The following is a 24,078-nucleotide window of genomic DNA, read 5'->3' on the forward strand; positions in this document are numbered from 1 at the left end:
CACCCGACCCCTCCACTGTACTGTAGTAATTTTATGTATTGCACTGTACCTCAGCCACAAAAGAAAAACAAATTTCATGACAGATGTGTGTGAGGATAAACCTGATTCTGATGTGGGTCTCTATTGTGGACTGAGAGTGGGAAAGGGAAGTGAGTGAGAAGCATCAGAGAGACATTCCGGAAAGATCAATAAACCAATTGTTTTGAATCAAGTGACCTTGCCTGTTGTCTCAGAGCTGGTTGGAACTGCACCCTTGCCAACTGCTGCCCCTGCTCTGTCACCTGCCCCACACCCCTCCCGTGGCACTCCACCCTCACCATTCCCAACATCCTTTGCTCTCACCAGATTTACAAACTCACTCTCCACTCCACTTTGACAAATATGTTACTACGGAAAAGTCTTGGGCATGCTAGCAATATACATAGGCCCAAGATCTTTGCACAGTACTGTTTATAAATGAGTAATTTCCAAAATTATTCACCCCATGAAACAAAATTCTCACCACTTCAACACCCAGCTGGGAATCTGTGTCACTGAGCTCAGAGGCTATGGGTCAGTCTCACAGTGGAGGCTTGAGCCCACAGTCACAAGTGTGCCCCAACACCCCACCCAGAACCGTACTGAGACAGTCATCCAATGTCCGATGTGAAGTCGATGCCAACATTGAGTTTGCCTTCTTTACCACAGACTCAACCTGTAAATTCACCTTCTGGGAGACTCGCACGAGGACTCCGAAGTCTTCCGCACTTCTGATGCACCCTCTGCACTACTTGATGCATCTGACACCGCCTCAAAATTCAACCCATGCAACTGAGGAAGAACTTCAACCGCACCGAGCCTGTGGGAATTACAAGCCAAACGCCTTCCCAACACACCAGGCCGAGAATCGCACTGAGATGAATGGTGACTGTGATCCTTTGACAAGTCTAGTCTGCGAGGGAATCATTGAGGTGGAATCCCCAGTTTAATCCTAGGAACTCCAGCAAGGCCCCGTGTCATGTGGTGGAGTGTGGTGACAGTTCTGGTGGCATCTGTCACTCAGTAAATCTTGGGGCACAGTGGTCTGTGGAACTGTGAGACTGACTCCAGTGTAAGTGGCTAGACACTGGTAAATGGTTCACTTCGGGAATGCCAGCTACAGCCAGCACCATTCAAACCACAGTATCTTCAGTTTCCCTTGTATTGAGCAGCAGGGGAAAGGGATGGTCAGCTGTGGTCTGAGGAACCTTGCTGCTGTTTATCAGCGTCAACCCCTCACAACAAGGGAGTTATGGGACCAAAGACCTGGGACCATCAGGACGACCATCAGTAATCTGTGTCTATCTATTCATCTACCACACAGTCAGTAACAGTCAGTAAATTCCTGGGTGTCACTATCTCAGAGGACCTGTCCTGGACTCAGCATATAAATGTAACTGCAGAGGAAACAGGACAGTGCCTCTACTTCCTCAGGAGTCTGTGGAGATTTGGCACGATGTCTAAAACCTTGATAAACTTCTATAGATGTCTAGTGGAAAGTGTATTGACTGGCTACATTACGGCCTGGTATGGGAACAGCAATGCCTTTGAATGGAAAATACTGCAAACGATAGTGGATTCAGCCCAGTACGTAATGGGTAAAGCACTCTCAACCATTGAGCACATCTACATGAAATGCTGTCGTAAGAAAGCAGCATCTATCATCAAAGATCCTCACCACCCAGGCCGGGCTCCTTTCTCACTGCTGCCATCAGGCAGAAGGAACAAGAGCCTCAGGACTCACAACACCAGTTTCAAGAACAGTTACTACCCTCAACCATCCGGCTCTTGAATAAAAGAGGATATTTACGCTCATCTATTGAAATGTTCCCTGAAACAATGATCTCACTTTAAGGACTCTTTACCTTGTTATTTATTGCAATTTATTTAGGGTTGCATTTCAACAGTTTATTGTCTTCTATGCTGTTGCTGTTTCATTGATCCTGTTTACAGTTACTATTCTATAGATTTGCTGAGTATGCCCACAAGCAAATGAATCTCAGAGTTGTATGTGGTGACGTATATGTACCCTGATAATAAATTTTACTTTGAATTTTCAGACTTCAAATGAAGATTTTCCAGTGTTGGGGAGCTTTAGGAATTGTAGGCTAAAAGTGACCATTCCCTTCCAACATCACCCAAACAGACTAGATTGTCATGTTGTAGTTCCGCTTGTGGACAAGTGACACACTGTGGAAGTACTTGCTGGGTTGGTAAAGGCCCTGGGATGTTCTGGGGTTGTAGAAGCCAATGAAAAACAAATTGTTTTCATCAAAATAGGAAAGGTAGGTTACATCCGGAGTTTCTCCGGTTAGTGGATGATTTCCCTCCACGCCTCTCTAAATTCAGTAAAATAAAACTGGAAACAGTGTAGTTGCCAGAAATCAGACTGACAGAGTCTGGTGAAAGGTCACTGATGTGAAACATTAACTCTGTTTCTCACCCCACAGGTGTTCCTTGAGCTGCTCAGTGTTGGCAGTGCAGGAGGCACAATAATGTCAGTCGGTGAGATTTGCAGCTGAGGATCTTTTACATCCCGGGACCAGCAGGTGGTAAGTACAGTTCTGTATGAATCAGTGTTCCTCTGGGTCTTTATAAAAACACCCATCAAACTGACAGCAGGGTGCTGGGGTGAAGAGGGGAACTGGATCTGGGTGGGTCACAGGGTGCTGGGGTGGAGGGGAACTGGATCTGGGTGGGTCACAGGGTGTTGGGGTGAAGAGGGGAGCTGGATCTGGGTGGGTCACAGGGTGCTGGGGTGAAGAGGGGAACTGGATCTGGATGGGGCACAGGGTGCTGGGGTGAAGAGGGGAACTGGATCTGGGTGGGTCACAGGGTGCTGGGGTGGAGGGGAACTGGATCTGGGTGGGTCACAGGGTGATGGGGTGAAGAGGGGAACTGGATCTGGGTGGGTCACAGGGTGCTGGGGTGAAGAGGGGAACTGGATCTGGGTGGGTCACAGGGTGCTGGGGTGGAGGGGAACTGGATCTGGGTGGGTCACAGGGTGATGGGGTGAAGAGGGGAACTGGATCTGGGTGGGTCACAGGGTGCTGGGGTGAACAGGGGAACTGGATCTGGGTGGGTCACAGGGTGCTGGGGTGAAGAGGGGAACTGGATCTGGGTGGGTCACAGGGTGCTGGGTGAAGAGGGGAACTGGATCTGGGTGGGTCACAGGGTGCTGGGGTGAAGAGGGGAACTGGATCTGGGTGTGTCACAGGGTGCTGGGGTGAATAGGGGAACTGGATCTGGGTGGGTCACAGGGTGCTGGGGTGAAGAGGGGAACTGGATCTGGGTGGGTCGGTGCAGAGGTGAAGAGGGGAACTGGATCTGGGTGGGTCACAGGGTGCAGAGGTGAAGAGGGGAACTGGATCTGGGTGGGTCACAGGGTGCTGGGGTGAAGAGGGGAACTGGATCGGGGTGTGTCACAGGGTGCTGGGGTGAATAGGGGAACTGGATCTGGGTGGGTCACAGGGTGCTGGGGTGAAGAGGGGAACTGGATCTGGGTGGGTTACAGGGTGCAGAGGTGAAGAGGGGAACTGGATCTGGGTGGGTCACAGGGTGCAGAGGTGAAGAGGGGAACTGGATCTGGGTGGGTCACAGGATGCTGGGGTGAAGAGGGGAACTGGATCTGGGTGGGTCACAGGGTGCTGGGGTGAAGAGGGGAACTGGATCTGGGTGGGTCACAGGGTGCAGAGGTGAAGAGGGGAACTGGATCTGGGTGGGTCACAGGGTGCTGGGTTGAAGAGGGGAACTGGATCTGGGTAGGGCACAGGGTGCTGGGGTGAAGAGGGGAACTGGATCTGGGTAGGGCACAGGGTGCTGGGGTGAAGAGTGGAACTGGATCTGGGTGTGTCACAGGGTGCTGGGGTGAAGAGTGGAACTGGATCTGGGTGGGTCACAGGGTGCTGGGTTGAAGAGGGGAACTGGATCTGGGTAGGGCACAGGGTGCTGGGGTGAAGAGTGGAACTGGATCTGGGTGTGTCACAGGGTGCTGGGGTGAAGAGGGGAACTGGATCTGGGTGGGTCACAGGGTGCTGGGGTGGAGGGGAACTGGATCTGGGTGGGTCACAGGGTGCTGGGGTGAAGAGGGGAACTGGATCTGGGTGGGTCACAGGGTGCTGGGTGAAGAGGGGAATTGGATCTGGGTGGGTCACAGGGTGCTGGGGTGGAGGGGAACTGGATCTGGGTGGGTCACAGGGTGCTGGGGTGAAGAGGGGAACTGGATCTGGGTGGGTCACAGGGTGCTGGGGTGAAGAGGGGAACTGGATCTGGGTGGGTCACAGGGTGCTGGGGTGAAGAGGGGAACTGGATCTGGGTGGGTCACAGGGTGCTGGGGTGAAGAGGGGAACTGGATCTGGGTGGGTCACAGGGTGCTGGGGTGAAGAGGGGAACTGGATCTGGGTGGGTCACAGGGTGCTGGGGTGAAGAGGGGAACTGGATCTGGGTGGGGCATATGGTGCTGGGGTGAAGAGGGGAACTGGATCTGGGTGGGTCACTGGGTGCTGGGGTGAAGAGGGGAACTGGATCAGGGTGGGTCACAGGGTGCTGGGTTGAAGAGGGGAACTGGATCTGGGTGGGTCACAGGGTGCTGGGGTGAAGAGGGGAACTGGATCTGGGTGGGTCAGGGTGCTGGGGTGAAGTGGGGAACTGGATCTGGGTGGGTCACAGGGTGCTGGGGTGAAGAGGGGAACTGGATCTGAGTGGGTCACCGGGTGCTGGGGTGAAGAGGGGAACTGGATCTGGGTGGGTCACAGGGTGCTGGGGTGAAGAGGAGAACTGGATCTGGGTGGGTCACAGGGTGCTGGGGTGGATGGGAACTGGATCTGGGTGGGTCAGGGTGCTGGGGTGAAGAGGGGAACTGGATCTGGGTGGGTCACAGGATGCTGGGGTGAAGAGGGGAACTGGATTTGGGTTGGGCACAGGATGCTGGGGTGGAGGGGAACTGGATCTGGTTGGGTCAGGGTGCTGGGGTGAAGAGGGGAACTGGATCTGGGTGGGTCACAGGGTGCTGGGTGAAGAGGGGAATTGGATCTGGGTGGGTCACAGGGTGCTGGGGTGGAGGGGAACTGGATCTGGGTGGGTCACAGGGTGCTGGGGTGAAGAGGGGAACTGGATCTGGGTGGGTCACAGGGTGCTGGGGTGAAGAGGGGAACTGGATCTGGGTGGGTCACAGGGTGCTGGGGTGAAGAGGGGAACTGGATCTGGGTGGGTCACAGGGTGCTGGGGTGAAGAGGGGAACTGGATCTGGGTGGGTCACAGGGTGCTGGGGTGAAGAGGGGAACTGGATCTGGGTGGGTCACAGGGTGCTGGGGTGAAGAGGGGAACTGGATCTGGGTGGGGCATATGGTGCTGGGGTGAAGAGGGGAACTGGATCTGGGTGGGTCACTGGGTGCTGGGGTGAAGAGGGGAACTGGATCAGGGTGGGTCACAGGGTGCTGGGTTGAAGAGGGGAACTGGATCTGGGTGGGTCACAGGGTGCTGGGGTGAAGAGGGGAACTGGATCTGGGTGGGTCAGGGTGCTGGGGTGAAGTGGGGAACTGGATCTGGGTGGGTCACAGGGTGCTGGGGTGAAGAGGGGAACTGGATCTGAGTGGGTCACCGGGTGCTGGGGTGAAGAGGGGAACTGGATCTGGGTGGGTCACAGGGTGCTGGGGTGAAGAGGAGAACTGGATCTGGGTGGGTCACAGGGTGCTGGGGTGGATGGGAACTGGATCTGGGTGGGTCAGGGTGCTGGGGTGAAGAGGGGAACTGGATCTGGGTGGGTCACAGGATGCTGGGGTGAAGAGGGGAACTGGATCTGGGTTGGGCACAGGATGCTGGGGTGGAGGGGAACTGGATCTGGTTGGGTCAGGGTGCTGGGGTGAAGAGGGGAACTGGATCAGGGTGGGTCACAGGGTGCTGGGGTGGATGGGAACTGGATCTGGGTGAGTCCGGGTGCTGGGGTGAAGAGGGGAACAGGATCTGGTTGGGTCAGGGTGCTGGGTTGAAGAGGGGAACTGGATCTGGGTGGGTCACAGGGTGTTGGGGTGAAGAGGGGAACTGGATCTGGGTGGGTCACAGGGTGCTGGATGAAGAGGGGAACTGGATCTGGGTGGGTCACAGGGTGCTGGGGTGAAGAGGAGAACTGGATCTGGGTGGGTCACAGGGTGCTGGGGTGAAGAGGGGAACTGGATCTGGGTGGGTCACAGGGTGCTGGGGTGAAGAGGGGAACTGGATCTGGGTGGGGCACAGGGTGCTGGGGTGAAGAGGAGAACTGGATCTGGGTGGGTCACAGGGTGCTGGGGTGAAGAGGGGAACTGGATCTGGATGGGGCACAGGGTGCTGGGGTGAAGAGGGGAACTGGATCTGGGTGGGTCACAGGGTGCTGGGGTGGAGGGGAACTGGATCTGGGTGGGTCACAGGGTGATGGGGTGAAGAGGGGAACTGGATCTGGGTGGGTCACAGGGTGCTGGGGTGAAGAGGGGAACTGGATCTGGGTGGGTCACAGGGTGCTGGGGTGAAGAGGGGAACTGGATCTGGGTGGGTCACAGTGTGCTGGGTGAAGAGGAGAACTGGATCTGGGTGGGTCACAGGGTGCTGGAGTGGAGGGGAACTGGATCTGGGTGGGTCACAGGCTGCTGGGGTGAAGAGGGGAACTGGATCAGGGTGGTTCACAGGGTGCTGGGGTGAAGAGGGGAACTGGATCAGGGTGGGTCACAGGGTGCTGGGGTGAAGAGGGGAACTGGATCTGGGTGGTTCACAGGGTGCTGGGGTGAAGAGGGGAACTGGATCTGGGTGTGTCACAGGGTGCTGGGGTGAATAGGGGAACTGGATCTGGGTGGGTCACAGGGTGATGGGGTGAAGAGGGGAACTGGATCTGGGTGGGTCACAGGGTGCAGAGGTGAAGAGGGGAACTGGATCTGGGTGGGTCACAGGGTGCAGAGGTGAAGAGGGGAACTGGATCTGGGTGGGTCACAGGGTGCTGGGGTGAAGAGGGGAACTGGATCTGGGTGGGTCACAGGGTGCTGGGGTGAAGAGGGGCACTGGATCTGGGTGGGTCACAGGGTGCTGGGGTGAAGAGGGGAACTGGATCTGGGTGGGTCACAGGGTGCAGAGGTGAAGAGGGGAACTGGATCTGGGTGGGTCACAGGGCGCTGGGTTGAAGAGGGGAACTGGATCTGGGTGGGTCACAGGGTGCAGAGGTGAAGAGGGGAACTGGATCTGGGTGGGTCACAGGGTGCTGGGGTGAAGAGGGGAACTGGATCTGGGTGGGTCACAGGGTGCTGGGGTGAAGAGGGGCACTGGATCTGGGTGGGTCACAGGGTGCTGGGGTGAAGAGGGGAACTGGATCTGGGTGGGTCACAGGGTGCAGAGGTGAAGAGGGGAACTGGATCTGGGTGGGTCACAGGGCGCTGGGTTGAAGAGGGGAACTGGATCTGGGTAGGGCACAGGGTGCTGGGGTGAAGAGGGGAACTGGATCTGGGTAGGGCACAGGGCGCTGGGTTGAAGAGGGGAACTGGATCTGGGTAGGGCACAGGGTGCTGGGGTGAAGAGGGGAACTGGATCTGGGTAGGGCACAGGGTGCTGGGGTGAAGAGTGGAACTGGATCTGGGTGTGTCACAGGGTGCTGGGGTGAAGAGTGGAACTAGATCTGGGTGTGTCACAGGGTGCTGGGGTGAAGAGGGGAACTGGATCTGGGTGGGTCACAGGGTGCTGGGGTGGAGGGGAACTGGATCTGGGTGGGTCACAGGGTGCTGGGGTGAAGAGGGGAACTGGATCTGGGTGGGTCACAGGGTGCTGGGTGAAGAGGGGAATTGGATCTGGGTGGGTCACAGGGTGCTGGGGTGGAGGGGAACTGGATCTGGGTGGGTCACAGGGTGCTGGGGTGAAGAGGGGAACTGGATCTGGGTGGGTCACAGGGTGCTGGGTGAAGAGGGGAATTGGATCTGGGTGGGTCACAGGGTGCTGGGGTGAAGAGGGGAACTGGATCTGGGTGGGTCACAGGGTGCTGGGGTGAAGAGGGGAACTGGATCTGGGTGGGTCACAGGGTGCTGGGGTGAAGAGGGGAACTGGATCTGGGTGGGTCACAGGGTGCTGGGGTGAAGAGGGGAACTGGATCTGGGTGGGTCACAGGTTGCTGGGGTGAAGAGGGGAACTGGATCTGGGTGGGTCACAGGGTGCTGGGGTGAAGAGGGGAACTGGATCTGGGTGGGTCACAGGGTGCTGGGGTGAGGAGGGGAACTGGATCTGGGTGTGTCACAGGGTGCTGGGGTGAAGAGGGGAACTGGATCTGGGTGGGTCACAGGGTGCTGGGGTGAAGAGGAGAACTGGATCTGGATGGGTCACAGGGTGCTGGGGTGAAGAGGAGAACTGGATCTGGGTGGGTCACAGGGTGCTGGGGTGAAGAGGGGAACTGGGTCTGGGTGGGTCACAGGGTGCTGGGGTGAAGAGGGGAACTGGATCTGGGTGGGTCACAGGGTGCTGGGGTGGATGGGAACTGGATCTGGGTGGGTCAGGGTGCTGGGGTGAAGAGGGGAACTGGATCTGGGTGGGTCACAGGGTGCTGGGGTGGATGGGAACTGGATCTGGGTGGGTCAGGGTGCTGGGGTGATGGGAACTGGATCTAGGTGGGTCACAGGGTGCTGGGGTGGATGGGAACTGGATCTAGGTGGGTCACAGGGTGCTGGGGTGAAGAGGGGAACTGGATCTGGGTGGGTCACAGGGTGCTGGGGTGAAGAGGGGAACTGGATCTGGGTGGGTCACAGTGTGCTGGGTGAAGAGGAGAACTGGATCTGGGTGGGTCACAGGGTGCTGGAGTGGAGGGGAACTGGATCTGGGTGGGTCACAGGCTGCTGGGGTGAAGAGGGGAACTGGATCAGGGTGGTTCACAGGGTGCTGGGGTGAAGAGGGGAACTGGATCAGGGTGGGTCACAGGGTGCTGGGGTGAAGAGGGGAACTGGATCTGGGTGGTTCACAGGGTGCTGGGGTGAAGAGGGGAACTGGATCTGGGTGTGTCACAGGGTGCTGGGGTGAATAGGGGAACTGGATCTGGGTGGGTCACAGGGTGATGGGGTGAAGAGGGGAACTGGATCTGGGTGGGTCACAGGGTGCAGAGGTGAAGAGGGGAACTGGATCTGGGTGGGTCACAGGGTGCAGAGGTGAAGAGGGGAACTGGATCTGGGTGGGTCACAGGGTGCTGGGGTGAAGAGGGGAACTGGATCTGGGTGGGTCACAGGGTGCTGGGGTGAAGAGGGGCACTGGATCTGGGTGGGTCACAGGGTGCTGGGGTGAAGAGGGGAACTGGATCTGGGTGGGTCACAGGGTGCAGAGGTGAAGAGGGGAACTGGATCTGGGTGGGTCACAGGGCGCTGGGTTGAAGAGGGGAACTGGATCTGGGTGGGTCACAGGGTGCAGAGGTGAAGAGGGGAACTGGATCTGGGTGGGTCACAGGGTGCTGGGGTGAAGAGGGGAACTGGATCTGGGTGGGTCACAGGGTGCTGGGGTGAAGAGGGGCACTGGATCTGGGTGGGTCACAGGGTGCTGGGGTGAAGAGGGGAACTGGATCTGGGTGGGTCACAGGGTGCAGAGGTGAAGAGGGGAACTGGATCTGGGTGGGTCACAGGGCGCTGGGTTGAAGAGGGGAACTGGATCTGGGTAGGGCACAGGGTGCTGGGGTGAAGAGGGGAACTGGATCTGGGTAGGGCACAGGGCGCTGGGTTGAAGAGGGGAACTGGATCTGGGTAGGGCACAGGGTGCTGGGGTGAAGAGGGGAACTGGATCTGGGTAGGGCACAGGGTGCTGGGGTGAAGAGTGGAACTGGATCTGGGTGTGTCACAGGGTGCTGGGGTGAAGAGTGGAACTAGATCTGGGTGTGTCACAGGGTGCTGGGGTGAAGAGGGGAACTGGATCTGGGTGGGTCACAGGGTGCTGGGGTGGAGGGGAACTGGATCTGGGTGGGTCACAGGGTGCTGGGGTGAAGAGGGGAACTGGATCTGGGTGGGTCACAGGGTGCTGGGTGAAGAGGGGAATTGGATCTGGGTGGGTCACAGGGTGCTGGGGTGGAGGGGAACTGGATCTGGGTGGGTCACAGGGTGCTGGGGTGAAGAGGGGAACTGGATCTGGGTGGGTCACAGGGTGCTGGGTGAAGAGGGGAATTGGATCTGGGTGGGTCACAGGGTGCTGGGGTGAAGAGGGGAACTGGATCTGGGTGGGTCACAGGGTGCTGGGGTGAAGAGGGGAACTGGATCTGGGTGGGTCACAGGGTGCTGGGGTGAAGAGGGGAACTGGATCTGGGTGGGTCACAGGGTGCTGGGGTGAAGAGGGGAACTGGATCTGGGTGGGTCACAGGGTGCTGGGGTGAAGAGGGGAACTGGATCTGGGTGGGTCACAGGGTGCTGGGGTGAAGAGGGGAACTGGATCTGGGTGGGTCACAGGGTGCTGGGGTGAGGAGGGGAACTGGATCTGGGTGTGTCACAGGGTGCTGGGGTGAAGAGGGGAACTGGATCTGGGTGGGTCACAGGGTGCTGGGGTGAAGAGGAGAACTGGATCTGGATGGGTCACAGGGTGCTGGGGTGAAGAGGAGAACTGGATCTGGGTGGGTCACAGGGTGCTGGGGTGAAGAGGGGAACTGGGTCTGGGTGGGTCACAGGGTGCTGGGGTGAAGAGGGGAACTGGATCTGGGTAGGGCACAGGGCGCTGGGTTGAAGAGGGGAACTGGATCTGGGTAGGGCACAGGGTGCTGGGGTGAAGAGGGGAACTGGATCTGGGTAGGGCACAGGGTGCTGGGGTGAAGAGTGGAACTGGATCTGGGTGTGTCACAGGGTGCTGGGGTGAAGAGTGGAACTAGATCTGGGTGTGTCACAGGGTGCTGGGGTGAAGAGGGGAACTGGATCTGGGTGGGTCACAGGGTGCTGGGGTGGAGGGGAACTGGATCTGGGTGGGTCACAGGGTGCTGGGGTGAAGAGGGGAACTGGATCTGGGTGGGTCACAGGGTGCTGGGTGAAGAGGGGAATTGGATCTGGGTGGGTCACAGGGTGCTGGGGTGGAGGGGAACTGGATCTGGGTGGGTCACAGGGTGCTGGGGTGAAGAGGGGAACTGGATCTGGGTGGGTCACAGGGTGCTGGGTGAAGAGGGGAATTGGATCTGGGTGGGTCACAGGGTGCTGGGGTGAAGAGGGGAACTGGATCTGGGTGGGTCACAGGGTGCTGGGGTGAAGAGGGGAACTGGATCTGGGTGGGTCACAGGGTGCTGGGGTGAAGAGGGGAACTGGATCTGGGTGGGTCACAGGGTGCTGGGGTGAAGAGGGGAACTGGATCTGGGTGGGTCACAGGGTGCTGGGGTGAAGAGGGGAACTGGATCTGGGTGGGTCACAGGGTGCTGGGGTGAAGAGGGGAACTGGATCTGGGTGGGTCACAGGGTGCTGGGGTGAGGAGGGGAACTGGATCTGGGTGTGTCACAGGGTGCTGGGGTGAAGAGGGGAACTGGATCTGGGTGGGTCACAGGGTGCTGGGGTGAAGAGGAGAACTGGATCTGGATGGGTCACAGGGTGCTGGGGTAAAGAGGAGAACTGGATCTGGGTGGGTCACAGGGTGCTGGGGTGAAGAGGGGAACTGGGTCTGGGTGGGTCACAGGGTGCTGGGGTGAAGAGGGGAACTGGATCTGGGTGGGTCACAGGGTGCTGGGGTGGATGGGAACTGGATCTGGGTGGGTCAGGGTGCTGGGGTGAAGAGGGGAACTGGATCTGGGTGGGTCACAGGGTGCTGGGGTGGATGGGAACTGGATCTGGGTGGGTCAGGGTGCTGGGGTGATGGGAACTGGATCTAGGTGGGTCACAGGGTGCTGGGGTGGATGGGAACTGGATCTAGGTGGGTCACAGGGTGCTGGGGTGAAGAGGGGAACTGGATCTGGGTGGGTCACAGGGTGCTGGGGTGAAGAGGGGAACTGGATCTGGGTGGGTCACAGGGTGCTGGGGTGAAGAGGGGAACTGGATCTGGATGGGTCACAGGGTGCTGGGGTGAAGAGGGAAACTGGATCTGTGTGGGTCACAGGGTGCTGGGGTGAAGAGGGGAACTGGATCTGGGTGTGTCACAGGGTGCTGGGGTGAAGAGGGGAACTGGATCTGGGTGGGTCACAGGGTGCTGGGGTGAAGAGGGGAACTGGATCTGGGTGGGTCACAGGGTGCTGGGGTGAAGAGGGGAACTGGATCTGGGTGGGGCATAGGGTGCTGGGGTGAAGAGGGGAACTGGATCTGGGTGTGTCACTGGGTGCTGGGGTGAAGAGGGGAACTGGATCTGGGTGGGTCACAGGGTGCTGGGGTGAGGAGGGGAACTGGATCTGCGTGTGTCACAGGGTGCTGGGGTGAAGAGGGGAACTGGATCTGGGTGGGGCATAGGGTGCTGGGGTGAAGAGGGGAACTGGATCTGGGTGGGTCACTGGGTGCTGGGGTGAAGAGGGGAACTGGATCTGGGTGGGTCTCTGGGTGCTGGGGTGAAGAGGGGAACTGGATCTGGGTGGGTCACAGGGTGCTGGGGTGGAGGGGAACTGGATCTGGGTGGGTCACAGGGTGCTGGGTGAAGAGGGGAACTGGATCTGGGTGGGTCACAGGGTGCTGGGGTGAAGAGGGGAACTGGATCTGGGTGGGTCAGGGTGCTGGGGTGGAGTGGGGAACTGGATCTGGGTGGGTCACAGGGTGCTGGGGAGGAGGGGAACTGGATCTGGGTGGGTCACAGGGTGCTGGGGTGAAGAGGGGAACTGGATCTGGGTGGGTCACAGGGTGCTGGGATGAAGAGGGGAACTGGATCTGGGTGGGTCACAGGGTGCTGGGGTGAAGAGGGGAACTGGATCTGGGTGGGTCACAGGGTGCTGGGGTGAAGAGGGGAACTGGATCTGGGTGGGTCACAGGGTGCTGGGGTGAGGAGGGGAACTGGATCTGGGTGTGTCACAGGGTGCTGCGGTGAAGAGGGGAACTGGATCTGGGTGGGGCATAGGGTGCTGGGGTGAAGAGGGGAACTGGATCTGGGTGGGTCACTGGGTGCTGGGGTGAAGAGGGGAACTGGATCTTGGTGGGTCACAGGGTGCTGGGGTGGAGGGGAACTGGATCTGGGTGGGTCACAGGGTGCTGGGGTGAAGAGGGGAACTGGATCTGGGTGGGTCACAGGGTGCTGGGTGAAGAGGGGAATTGGATCTGGGTGGGTCACAGGGTGCTGGGGTGGAGGGGAACTGGATCTGGGTGGGTCACAGGGTGCTGGGGTGAAGAGGAGAACTGGATCTGGGTGGGTCACAGGGTGCTGGGGTGAAGAGGGGAACTGGATCTGGGTGGGTCACAGGGTGCTGGGGTGAAGAGGGGAACTGGATCTGGGTGGGTCACAGGGTGCTGGGTGAAGAGGGGAATTGGATCTGGGTGGGTCACAGGGTGCTGGGGTGAAGAGGGGAACTGGATCTGGGTGGGTCACAGGGTGCTGGGGTGAAGAGGGGAACTGGATCTGGGTGGGTCACAGGGTGCTGGGGTGAAGAGGGGAACTGGATCTGGGTGGGTCACAGGGTGCTGGGGTGAAGAGGGGAACTGGATCTGGGTGGGTCACAGGGTGCTGGGGTGAAGAGGGGAACTGGATCTGGGTGGGTCACAGGGTGCTGGGGTGAAGAGGGGAACTGGATCTGGGTGGGTCACAGGGTGCTGGGGTGAGGAGGGGAACTGGATCTGGGTGTGTCACAGGGTGCTGGGGTGAAGAGGGGAACTGGATCTGGGTGGGTCACAGGGTGCTGGGGTGAAGAGGAGAACTGGATCTGGATGGGTCACAGGGTGCTGGGGTGAAGAGGAGAACTGGATCTGGGTGGGTCACAGGGTGCTGGGGTGAAGAGGGGAACTGGGTCTGGGTGGGTCACAGGGTGCTGGGGTGAAGAGGGGAACTGGATCTGGGTGGGTCACAGGGTGCTGGGGTGGATGGGAACTGGATCTGGGTGGGTCAGGGTGCTGGGGTGAAGAGGGGAACTGGATCTGGGTGGGTCACAGGGTGCTGGGGTGGATGGGAACTGGATCTGGGTGGGTCAGGGTGCTGGGGTGGATGGGAACTGGATCTAGGTGGGTCACAGGGTGCTGGGGTGGAGGGGAACTGGATCTGGTTGGGTCAGGGTGCTGGGGTGAAGAGGGGAACTGGATCAGGGTGGGTCACAGGGTGCTGGGGTGGATGGGAACTGGATCTGGGTGAGTCCGGGTGCTGGGGTGAAGAGGGGAACAGGATCTGGTTGGGTCAGGGTGCTGGGGTGAAGAGGGGAACTGGATCTGGGTGGGTCACAGGGTGTTGGGGTGAAGAGGGGAACTGGATCTGGGTGGGTCACAGGGTGCTGGATGAAGAGGGGAACTGGATCTGGGTGGGTCACAGGGTGCTGGGGTGAAGAGGAGAACTGGATCTGGGTGGGTCACAGGGTGCTGGGGTGAAGAGGGGAACTGGATCTGGGTGGGTCACAGGGTGCTGGGGTGAAGAGGAGAACTGGATCTGGGTGGGTCACAGGGTGCTGGGGTGAAGAGGGGAACTGGATCTGGGTGGGTCACAGGGTGCTGGGGTGAAGAGGGGAACTGGATCTGGGTGGGTCACAGGGTGCTGGGGTGAAGAGGGGAACTGGATCTGGATGGGTCACAGGGTGCTGGGGTGAAGAGGGAAACTGGATCTGTGTGGGTCACAGGTTGCTGGGGTGAAGAGGGGAACTGGATCTGGGTGTGTCACAGGGTGCTGGGGTGAAGAGGGGAACTGGATCTGGGTGGGTCACAGGGTGCTCGGGTGAAGAGGGGAACTGGATCTGGGTGGGTCACAGGGTGCTGGGGTGAAGAGGGGAACTGGATCTGGGTGGGGCATAGGGTGCTGGGGTGAAGAGGGGAACTGGATCTGGGTGGGGCATAGGGTGCTGGGGTGAAGAGGGGAACTGGATCTGGGTGTGTCACTGGGTGCTGGGGTGAAGAGGGGAACTGGATCTGGGTGGGTCACAGGGTGCTGGGGTGAGGAGGGGAACTGGATCTGCGTGTGTCACAGGGTGCTGGGGTGAAGAGGGGAACTGGATCTGGGTGGGGCATAGGGTGCTGGGGTGAAGAGGGGAACTGGATCTGGGTGGGTCACTGGGTGCTGGGGTGAAGAGGGGAACTGGATCTGGGTGGGTCTCTGGGTGCTGGGGTGAAGAGGGGAACTGGATCTGGGTGGGTCACAGGGTGCTGGGGTGGAGGGGAACTGGATCTGGGTGGGTCACAGGGTGCTGGGTGAAGAGGGGAACTGGATCTGGGTGGGTCACAGGGTGCTGGGGTGAAGAGGGGAACTGGATCTGGGTGGGTCAGGGTGCTGGGGTGGAGTGGGGAACTGGATCTGGGTGGGTCACAGGGTGCTGGGGAGGAGGGGAACTGGATCTGGGTGGGTCACAGGGTGCTGGGGTGAAGAGGGGAACTGGATCTGGGTGGGTCACAGGGTGCTGGGATGAAGAGGGGAACTGGATCTGGGTGGGTCACAGGGTGCTGGGGTGAAGAGGGGAACTGGATCTGGGTGGGTCACAGGGTGCTGGGGTGAAGAGGGGAACTGGATCTGGGTGGGTCACAGGGTGCTGGGGTGAGGAGGGGAACTGGATCTGGGTGTGTCACAGGGTGCTGCGGTGAAGAGGGGAACTGGATCTGGGTGGGGCATAGGGTGCTGGGGTGAAGAGGGGAACTGGATCTGGGTGGGTCACTGGGTGCTGGGGTGAAGAGGGGAACTGGATCTTGGTGGGTCACAGGGTGCTGGGGTGGAGGGGAACTGGATCTGGGTGGGTCACAGGGTGCTGGGGTGAAGAGGGGAACTGGATCTGGGTGGGTCACAGGGTGCTGGGTGAAGAGGGGAATTGGATCTGGGTGGGTCACAGGGTGCTGGGGTGGAGGGGAACTGGATCTGGGTGGGTCACAGGGTGCTGGGGTGAAGAGGAGAACTGGATCTGGGTGGGTCACAGGGTGCTGGGGTGAAGAGGGGAACTGGATCTGGGTGGGTCACAGGGTGCTGGGGTGAAGAGGGGAACTGGATCTGGGTGGGTCACAGGGTGCTGGGTGAAGAGGGGAATTGGATCTGGGTGGGTCACAGGGTGCTGGGGTGAAGAGGGGAACTGGATCTGGGTGGGTCACAGGGTGCTGGGGTGAAGAGGGGAACTGGATCTGGGTGGGTCACAGGGTGCTGGGGTGAAGAGGGGAACTGGATCTGGGTGGGTCACAGGGTGCTGGGGTGAAGAGGGGAACTGGATCTGGGTGGGTCACAGGGTGCTGGGGTGAAGAGGGGAACTGGATCTGGGTGGGTCACAGGGTGCTGGGGTGAAGAGGGGAACTGGATCTGGGTGGGTCACAGGGTGCTGGGGTGAGGAGGGGAACTGGATCTGGGTGTGTCACAGGGTGCTGGGGTGAAGAGGGGAACTGGATCTGGGTGGGTCACAGGGTGCTGGGGTGAAGAGGAGAACTGGATCTGGATGGGTCACAGGGTGCTGGGGTGAAGAGGAGAACTGGATCTGGGTGGGTCACAGGGTGCTGGGGTGAAGAGGGGAACTGGGTCTGGGTGGGTCACAGGGTGCTGGGGTGAAGAGGGGAACTGGATCTGGGTGGGTCACAGGGTGCTGGGGTGGATGGGAACTGGATCTGGGTGGGTCAGGGTGCTGGGGTGAAGAGGGGAACTGGATCTGGGTGGGTCACAGGGTGCTGGGGTGGATGGGAACTGGATCTGGGTGGGTCAGGGTGCTGGGGTGGATGGGAACTGGATCTAGGTGGGTCACAGGGTGCTGGGGTGGAGGGGAACTGGATCTGGTTGGGTCAGGGTGCTGGGGTGAAGAGGGGAACTGGATCAGGGTGGGTCACAGGGTGCTGGGGTGGATGGGAACTGGATCTGGGTGAGTCCGGGTGCTGGGGTGAAGAGGGGAACAGGATCTGGTTGGGTCAGGGTGCTGGGGTGAAGAGGGGAACTGGATCTGGGTGGGTCACAGGGTGTTGGGGTGAAGAGGGGAACTGGATCTGGGTGGGTCACAGGGTGCTGGATGAAGAGGGGAACTGGATCTGGGTGGGTCACAGGGTGCTGGGGTGAAGAGGAGAACTGGATCTGGGTGGGTCACAGGGTGCTGGGGTGAAGAGGGGAACTGGATCTGGGTGGGTCACAGGGTGCTGGGGTGAAGAGGAGAACTGGATCTGGGTGGGTCACAGGGTGCTGGGGTGAAGAGGGGAACTGGATCTGGGTGGGTCACAGGGTGCTGGGGTGAAGAGGGGAACTGGATCTGGGTGGGTCACAGGGTGCTGGGGTGAAGAGGGGAACTGGATCTGGATGGGTCACAGGGTGCTGGGGTGAAGAGGGAAACTGGATCTGTGTGGGTCACAGGTTGCTGGGGTGAAGAGGGGAACTGGATCTGGGTGTGTCACAGGGTGCTGGGGTGAAGAGGGGAACTGGATCTGGGTGGGTCACAGGGTGCTCGGGTGAAGAGGGGAACTGGATCTGGGTGGGTCACAGGGTGCTGGGGTGAAGAGGGGAACTGGATCTGGGTGGGGCATAGGGTGCTGGGGTGAAGAGGGGAACTGGATCTGGGTGTGTCACTGGGTGCTGGGGTGAAGAGGGGAACTGGATCTGGGTGGGTCACAGGGTGCTGGGGTGAGGAGGGGAACTGGATCTGGGTGTGTCACTGGGTGCTGGGGTGAAGAGGGGAACTGGATCTGGGTGGGGCATAGGGTGCTGGGGTGGATGGGAACTGGATCTGGGTGGGTCACTGGGTGCTGGGGTGAAGAGGGGAACTGGATCTGGGTGGGTCACTGGGTGCTGGGGTGAAGAGGGGAACTGGATCTGGGTGGGTCACAGGGTGCTGGGTGAAGAGGGGAACTGGATCTGGGTGGGTCACAGGGTGCTGGGGTGAAGAAGGGAACTGGATCTGGGTGGGTCAGGGTGCTGGGGTGGAGTGGGGAACTGGATCTGGGTGGGTCACAGGGTGCTGGGGTGAAGAGGAGAACTGGATCTGGGTGGGTCACAGGGTGCTGGGGTGAAGAGGGGAACTGGGTCTGGGTGGGTCACAGGGTGCTGGGGTGAAGTGGGGAACTGGATCTGGGTGGGTCACAGGGTGCTGGGGTGAAGAGGGGAACTGGATCTGGGTGGGTCACAGGGTGCTGGGGTGAAGAGGGGAACTGGATCTGGTTGGGTCAGGGTGCTGGGGTGAAATGGGGAACTGGATCTGGGTGGGTCACAGGGTGCTGGGGTGGATGGGAACTGGATCTGGGTGGGTCAGGGTGCTGGGGTGAAGAGGGGAACTGGATCTGGGTGGGTCACAGGGTGCTGGGGTGGATGGGAACTGGATCTGGGTGGGTCAGGGTGCTGGGGTGGATGGGAACTGGATCTAGGTGGGTCACAGGGTGCTGGGGTGGATGGGAACTGTATCTGGGTGGGTCACAGGGTGCTGGGGTGGATGGGAACTGGATCTGGGTGGGTCAGGGTGCTGGGGTGAAGAGGGGAACTGGATCTGGGTGGGTCACAGGATGCTGGGGTGAAGAGGGGAACTGGATCTGGGTTGGGCACAGGATGCTGGGGTGGAGGGGAACTGGATCTGGTTGGGTCAGGGTGCTGGGGTGAAGAGGGGAACTGGATTTGGGTGGGTCACAGGGTATTGGGGTGAAGAGGGGAACTGGATCTGGGTGGGTCACAGGGTGCTGGATGAAGAGGGGAACTGGATCTGGGTGGGTCACAGGGTGCTGGGGTGAAGAGGGGAACTGGATCTGGGTGGGTCACAGGGTGCTGGGGTGAAGAGGGAAACTGGATCTGGGTGGGTCAGGGTGCTGGGGTGAAGAGGGGAACTGGATCTGGGTGGGTCACAGGGTGCTGGGGTGAAGAGGGGAACTGGATCTGGTTGGGTCAGGGTGCTGGGGTGAAGAGGGGAACTGGATCTGGGTGGGTCACAGGGTGCTGGGGTGAAGAGGGGAACTGGATCTGGTTGGGTCAGGGTGCTGGGGTGAAGAGGGGAACTGGATCTGGGTGGGTCACAGGGTGCTGGGGTGAAGAGGGGAACTGGATCTGGGTGGGTCACAGGGTGCTGGGGTGAAGAGGGGAACTGGATCTGGGTGGGTCACCGGTTGCTGGGGTGAAGAGGGGAACTGGATCTGGGTGGGTCACAGGGTGCTGGGGTGAAGAGGGGAACTGGATCTGGGTGGGTCACAGGGTGCTGGGGTGAAGAGGGGAACTGGATCTGGGTGGGTCACAGGGTGCTGGGGTGAAGAGGGGAACTGGATCTGGGTGTGTCACAGGGTGCTGGGGTGAAGAGGGGAACTGGATCTGGGTGGGTCACAGGGTGCTGGTGTGAGGAGGGGAACTGGATCTGGGTGTGTCACAGGGTGCTGGGGTGAAGAGGGGAACTGGATCTTGGTGGGTCACAGGGTGCTGGGGTGAAGAGGGGAACTGGATCTGGGTGGGGCACAGGGTGCTGGGGTGAAGAGGGGAACTGGATCTGGGTGGGTCACAGGGTGCTGGGGTGAAGAGGGGAATTGGATCTGGGTGGGTCACAGGGTTCTGGGGTGAAGAGGGGAATTGGATCTTGGTGGGTCACAGGGTGCTGGGGTGAAGAGGGGAACTGGATCTGGGTGGGGCACAGGGTGCTGGGGTGAAGAGGGGAACTGGATCTGGGTGGGTCACAGGGTGCTGGGGTGAAGAGGGGAACTGGATCTGGGTGGGTCACAGGGTGCTGGGTGAAGAGGGGAACTGGATCAGGGTGGGTCACAGGTTGCTGGGGTGGAGGGGAGCTGGATCTTGGTGGGTCACAGGAGCTGAGTATTTGTACAAAACGATCGATGGTGAATCAGCAAATCGGTGGATGTTCAGTCTGATTTCAGTCTGTATTGTAGTAAGTGGATAGAACATCAGGGAGTATGAACAACAGATGGGCAATTTTATTTATTCATTCGTCTTTTGGGATCTGGGCTTTGCCGGTAAATTCTGAATGAATTACACATCTGAGCTGTCATTCAGAGGACTTTTGGATATAAACACATTGATGGGTCATAAATAGGCTCATAGAACATAGAACATGGAACATAGAAAACCTACAGCACAATACAGGCCCTTTGGCACACAAAGTTGTGCCGAACATGTCCCTACCTTAGAAATTAAGAACTAGGCTTACACATGGCCCTCTATTTTTCTGAGTTCCATGTACCTATCCAAAGGTCTCTTAAAAGACCCTGTTGTATCCGCCTCCACCACCATTGCCGGCAGCCCATTCCACGCACTCACCACTCTCTGAGTAAAAAACTTACCCCTGGCATCTCTTCTGTACCTACTCCCCAGCAGCTTAAACCTGTGTCCTCTTGTTGCAACTATTTCATCCCTGGGAAACAGCCTCTGACTATCCACACGATCAATGCCTCTCATCATCTTTTTCACCTCTATCATCCTCCATCGCCCCAAGGAGAAAAGGCCAAGTTCACTCAACCTATTCTCATAAGGCATGCTCCCAATCCAGGAACCATCCTTCTAAATCTTCTCTGCACCCTTTCAATGGCTTCCACATCCTTCCTGTAGTGAGGCGACCAGAACTGAGCGCAGTACTCCAAGTGGGGTCTGACCAGGGTCCTATATAGCTGCAAAGGGTAAGGATGGTAAGGACCAGAGATCTCCTTCCCTGAGGGACATCAGTAAAACTGAAGGGTCATCATTACTAATGACTAGATTTAAAAACAATACCAAACAATTACTAAGATGATGGAAATCTGACCACAGATCCAAATCTGTTGTAGGTTATGGTGAACTAAGTCATCACTCCGAATCCAACCTTGTGCCTGTCCATTGGATCACTGTGTCCACGGTGTCCTGGACAATATTTCTCCTTCAATAACATCACCAGAACAGACTGTCTGATCGTTCTCACCTTGCAGTTTGTGGATTCTGCTGTGTGCAGAGTGGCTCCACATTCCCGACTCTACAACAGGGCTGTACTTTGAAACTACTTCATTGCCTGTGAAGAGCTCGGGGACACCATGGAAGGTGTCTGTAAATGTCAGCACTTTGTCTCACAACCACTTTCACTGAATCACCAGCAACACTGGTTCATGAAGGAAAACACTTGTTAAACAAACCCAGTCGGGGGATGGAGGAGGGCAAGAAATTAGAGCAGTTGCTCCGTCTGTGAACTGAGAATAAGCAGTTCATTTGAACAGTGAAGTTCAACTCGTGTCCCGTGAGCGTGTGATGGGACAGGTCGGGGGAAGCTTCACTCTGGGTCTAACCTCTGCTGCCTCCGCCCTGGGAGGGATGGGACAGTGCAGAAGGATCTTTGTATCTAATCTGTGGCTGCCAGGACAGGACATGGGAACTGTAATCTGCATTTAACTCATGCTCTGTGTACTCTGGGGTGATTGTTGGAATCCCTTTGAGGAAGAATTTCCCAGATTTACAAGATAAATACTGATTCCATTGAATGACAGAGCAGAGAGTGAGGCCATTCATCCGATAGTGTCTGTGCTTCCCTTTAGCTGAGCAAACCCAATAAACCCATTGGTCTCTCTGCTCTTCCCTGTATCCCTACAAAAGGCGGATCTCCTGTTCCCTCTCTACACTCACTATTGGCCACCACCATCATTCAGGCGGTGTGTTCCAGATCACAAACGTTCATCAACAAACCTTCCTTTAAATGCTCCCCTATTACACATTATTGACTTGAACGCTGTCCTCCCCACCCCACCTGCACCACTCCCCCTCCCCCACCCACCAATGCAAGGCTGCCCGGAATGTGTGAAGGAATTGTGATTTCAATTCCCTGCCTTACCTTTCCTGCACCACTTCCCCACTGCCTTCCCAACTCCAAAATTCTTCCCCACCATACCTCACCTCCTCACCCATCAGGGAATAAAACTAAAACCTTAATCCCATCAATTAATCCTGGGATATCGCTGATACTTTTGCTGTATCCCGGGACGGACCTCACGCCGGACATTACATGATGGGACTGACACCCACCTGTACCCTGGGGATATTGAGCCATCAACCAGATCATACATGTGTAACCATTCCCTCAGATTATGTCTCAATCCCATTACCTTCAACATGAAAGCAGCCGACAGTAAAACCCGATCCCAATAACTTGACACTGAACAGATCCATTGTTGTCACTGACAGGGAACGAGTTCAACTGCACTGAAACGCTCAGCCCCTGAACGTGGCTTCAGTTGGTGCTGAGGATCAGAAGCCAGACTTGAACCAAACACTGAGCTCACTCAGCACAACCGGCCGGTGTCAAGGCACAGTCTGGTGACAAGATCCGACCCCATTCCCCTGAGCCTGTCCCCGGTCTGGGGACAGTTCACTGGTGGGGTGGGGTATGTACCCTTGTACTGTTACTGGGCTCTAGAGAAACCCGCCGGTTCGGGGAGATTCATGTACTCGCTCTAAATATCTCACTGATTTCAGTTAAATCACAGAATTCGCCAAAACCGTAAATAAATAAAATACTAGTGCGTGAAGATACAATTGAGAAGTTGGTCTTACCTGAAGTCACTTTCAGCGAGGTTCCTCCGCCCCAGTATTCAAGATAGTCACAGTGCCCCGTCTCCCCATTCACCCAGTGCAGTAACTTCACTTGCCCGTCACATCCAATAATCTCAGCAAAATGTCAACATGATCCCTGTCCGGACCGGGAGCAGCCGCTTCCTGGATTTCCATCCCAAACTCCGTCCTTGTCTCTTCATGGCGTGTGATTAAAAGAGGCATTTTCACAGTTTTCCTGTCTGTGGACACCGGCTCCCGCCATCACCCGGAATCAGAGTCGAATCTTTTTTGAGTTTTTAATTGTCCAGAAATGGACATTTACACCCAACAATCCGAGTCAGGATTCAGGGATTTGACTCTGGGAAGCAGCAATGCGGAATCCGTGGAGACAGACTGCGCTGCAGACGCTCCTTTGTCGGGACCAGGTTCTGTTCAGCTCCCCGTCACCGTGCTCCATAGTCACAGTGCTTCACCGCAGGTCACAAACCGCCTTCATCACATCCAGCCCGAAATCCAGTGGATCCCAGAGCCGGCCGCCGGATTTATTAAACCCTCCCTCTGTGTCCGGGTATCCCACACAGCGGGTCCCAATCTCGGCCATCCCAGTCCTGAAGTGGAGATGATATAACCCACCGGGACCTTTCACTGGGCTTCCACTGACAGCTCCTCCTCGGTGGTCCCGTTCCCTTCCAGACACATCTCCAATGGAACTTGTTCCAACTTCCAGATTATCCACTCGGGATCTGATTGATATTCACGGATCCCGGGGTAAAGGCCAGTGGAGGCACCCGAAGAGCGCAATTTAAAGAGTTTTGTTGCGGTAGGTTTGTGTATGGAGGGAGCCGCCATCTCTCACACTGTGCCATCCACTCGCACAGTAATAGGTGGCCGAGTCGTCCAGTCTCAGGCTGTTCATTTGCAGATAGGCGATGCTGCTGCCCTTGGAAGCGGTGAACCGGCTCCGGAATTCAGGCGCGTAATACTTGTAACTTTCACTATAATACGCGACCAGCCATTCCAGCCCTTTCCCGGGGACCTGTTTCACCCAGTGCATGTTATAGCTGCTGATATCGAACCCTCTGACCTCACAGGTCAGTCTGTGGGACTGTCCGGGCTGTACCACCGCTGACTTGGGCTGTGTCAGCACGATGTCGGACCGCACGCCTGTCAATAAAAAAGAGCAGAAATTAATAAAATGTTCCACGGGCAGAGTTTCACAAAGCCTCCGAGAAACAGCCGGTCGCGGGTGAGCGACAAGCCTCGGGACACCCACCTGCCAGACAAGACAGGAGGAGACAGAGATAAGGAACGACCCCCATCGCCCTGAACACTGAGCCGGACTTGGACACTGTTGAGATCGGCGGCTTCAGCTCAGGCCGGCTTTGTCCGGAGCCGCAGTGAGCGCTGTTTGAATAGGGACGTGGGCTGTGAGTGAGAGAGGGAGCCGCGGTTTGAACAGGCTCTCACACACTGAAACCAGAGGCGCAGATTCCTGTCCCCGCCCACAGCAGCGATTTCAATTCCCCAAAAGATGTTTGTCTCTGCAACAGGCGGCAGGTCCGCGGCAGTGACCAGATCCGGATTAAAGATCTG

At 58.1% G+C, this 24,078-nt stretch overlaps 1 long non-coding RNA gene across 1 annotated transcript in view; it reads left to right on the top strand.

Moving 5' to 3' along the window:
• LOC140716587 (uncharacterized) overlaps positions 1–24,078 on the top strand; it is a 94,621-nt gene that overhangs the window by 67,050 nt on the left and 3,493 nt on the right. The window contains exon 3 of the long non-coding RNA XR_012096319.1: positions 2,469–2,570. This is a non-coding gene — a long non-coding RNA (uncharacterized lncRNA). The remainder of the gene's footprint in view (positions 1–2,468; positions 2,571–24,078) is intronic.

This window comes from Hemitrygon akajei, chromosome 25 (genome assembly GCF_048418815.1).
Source record: "Hemitrygon akajei chromosome 25, sHemAka1.3, whole genome shotgun sequence".
NCBI lineage: Eukaryota > Metazoa > Chordata > Chondrichthyes > Myliobatiformes > Dasyatidae > Hemitrygon > Hemitrygon akajei.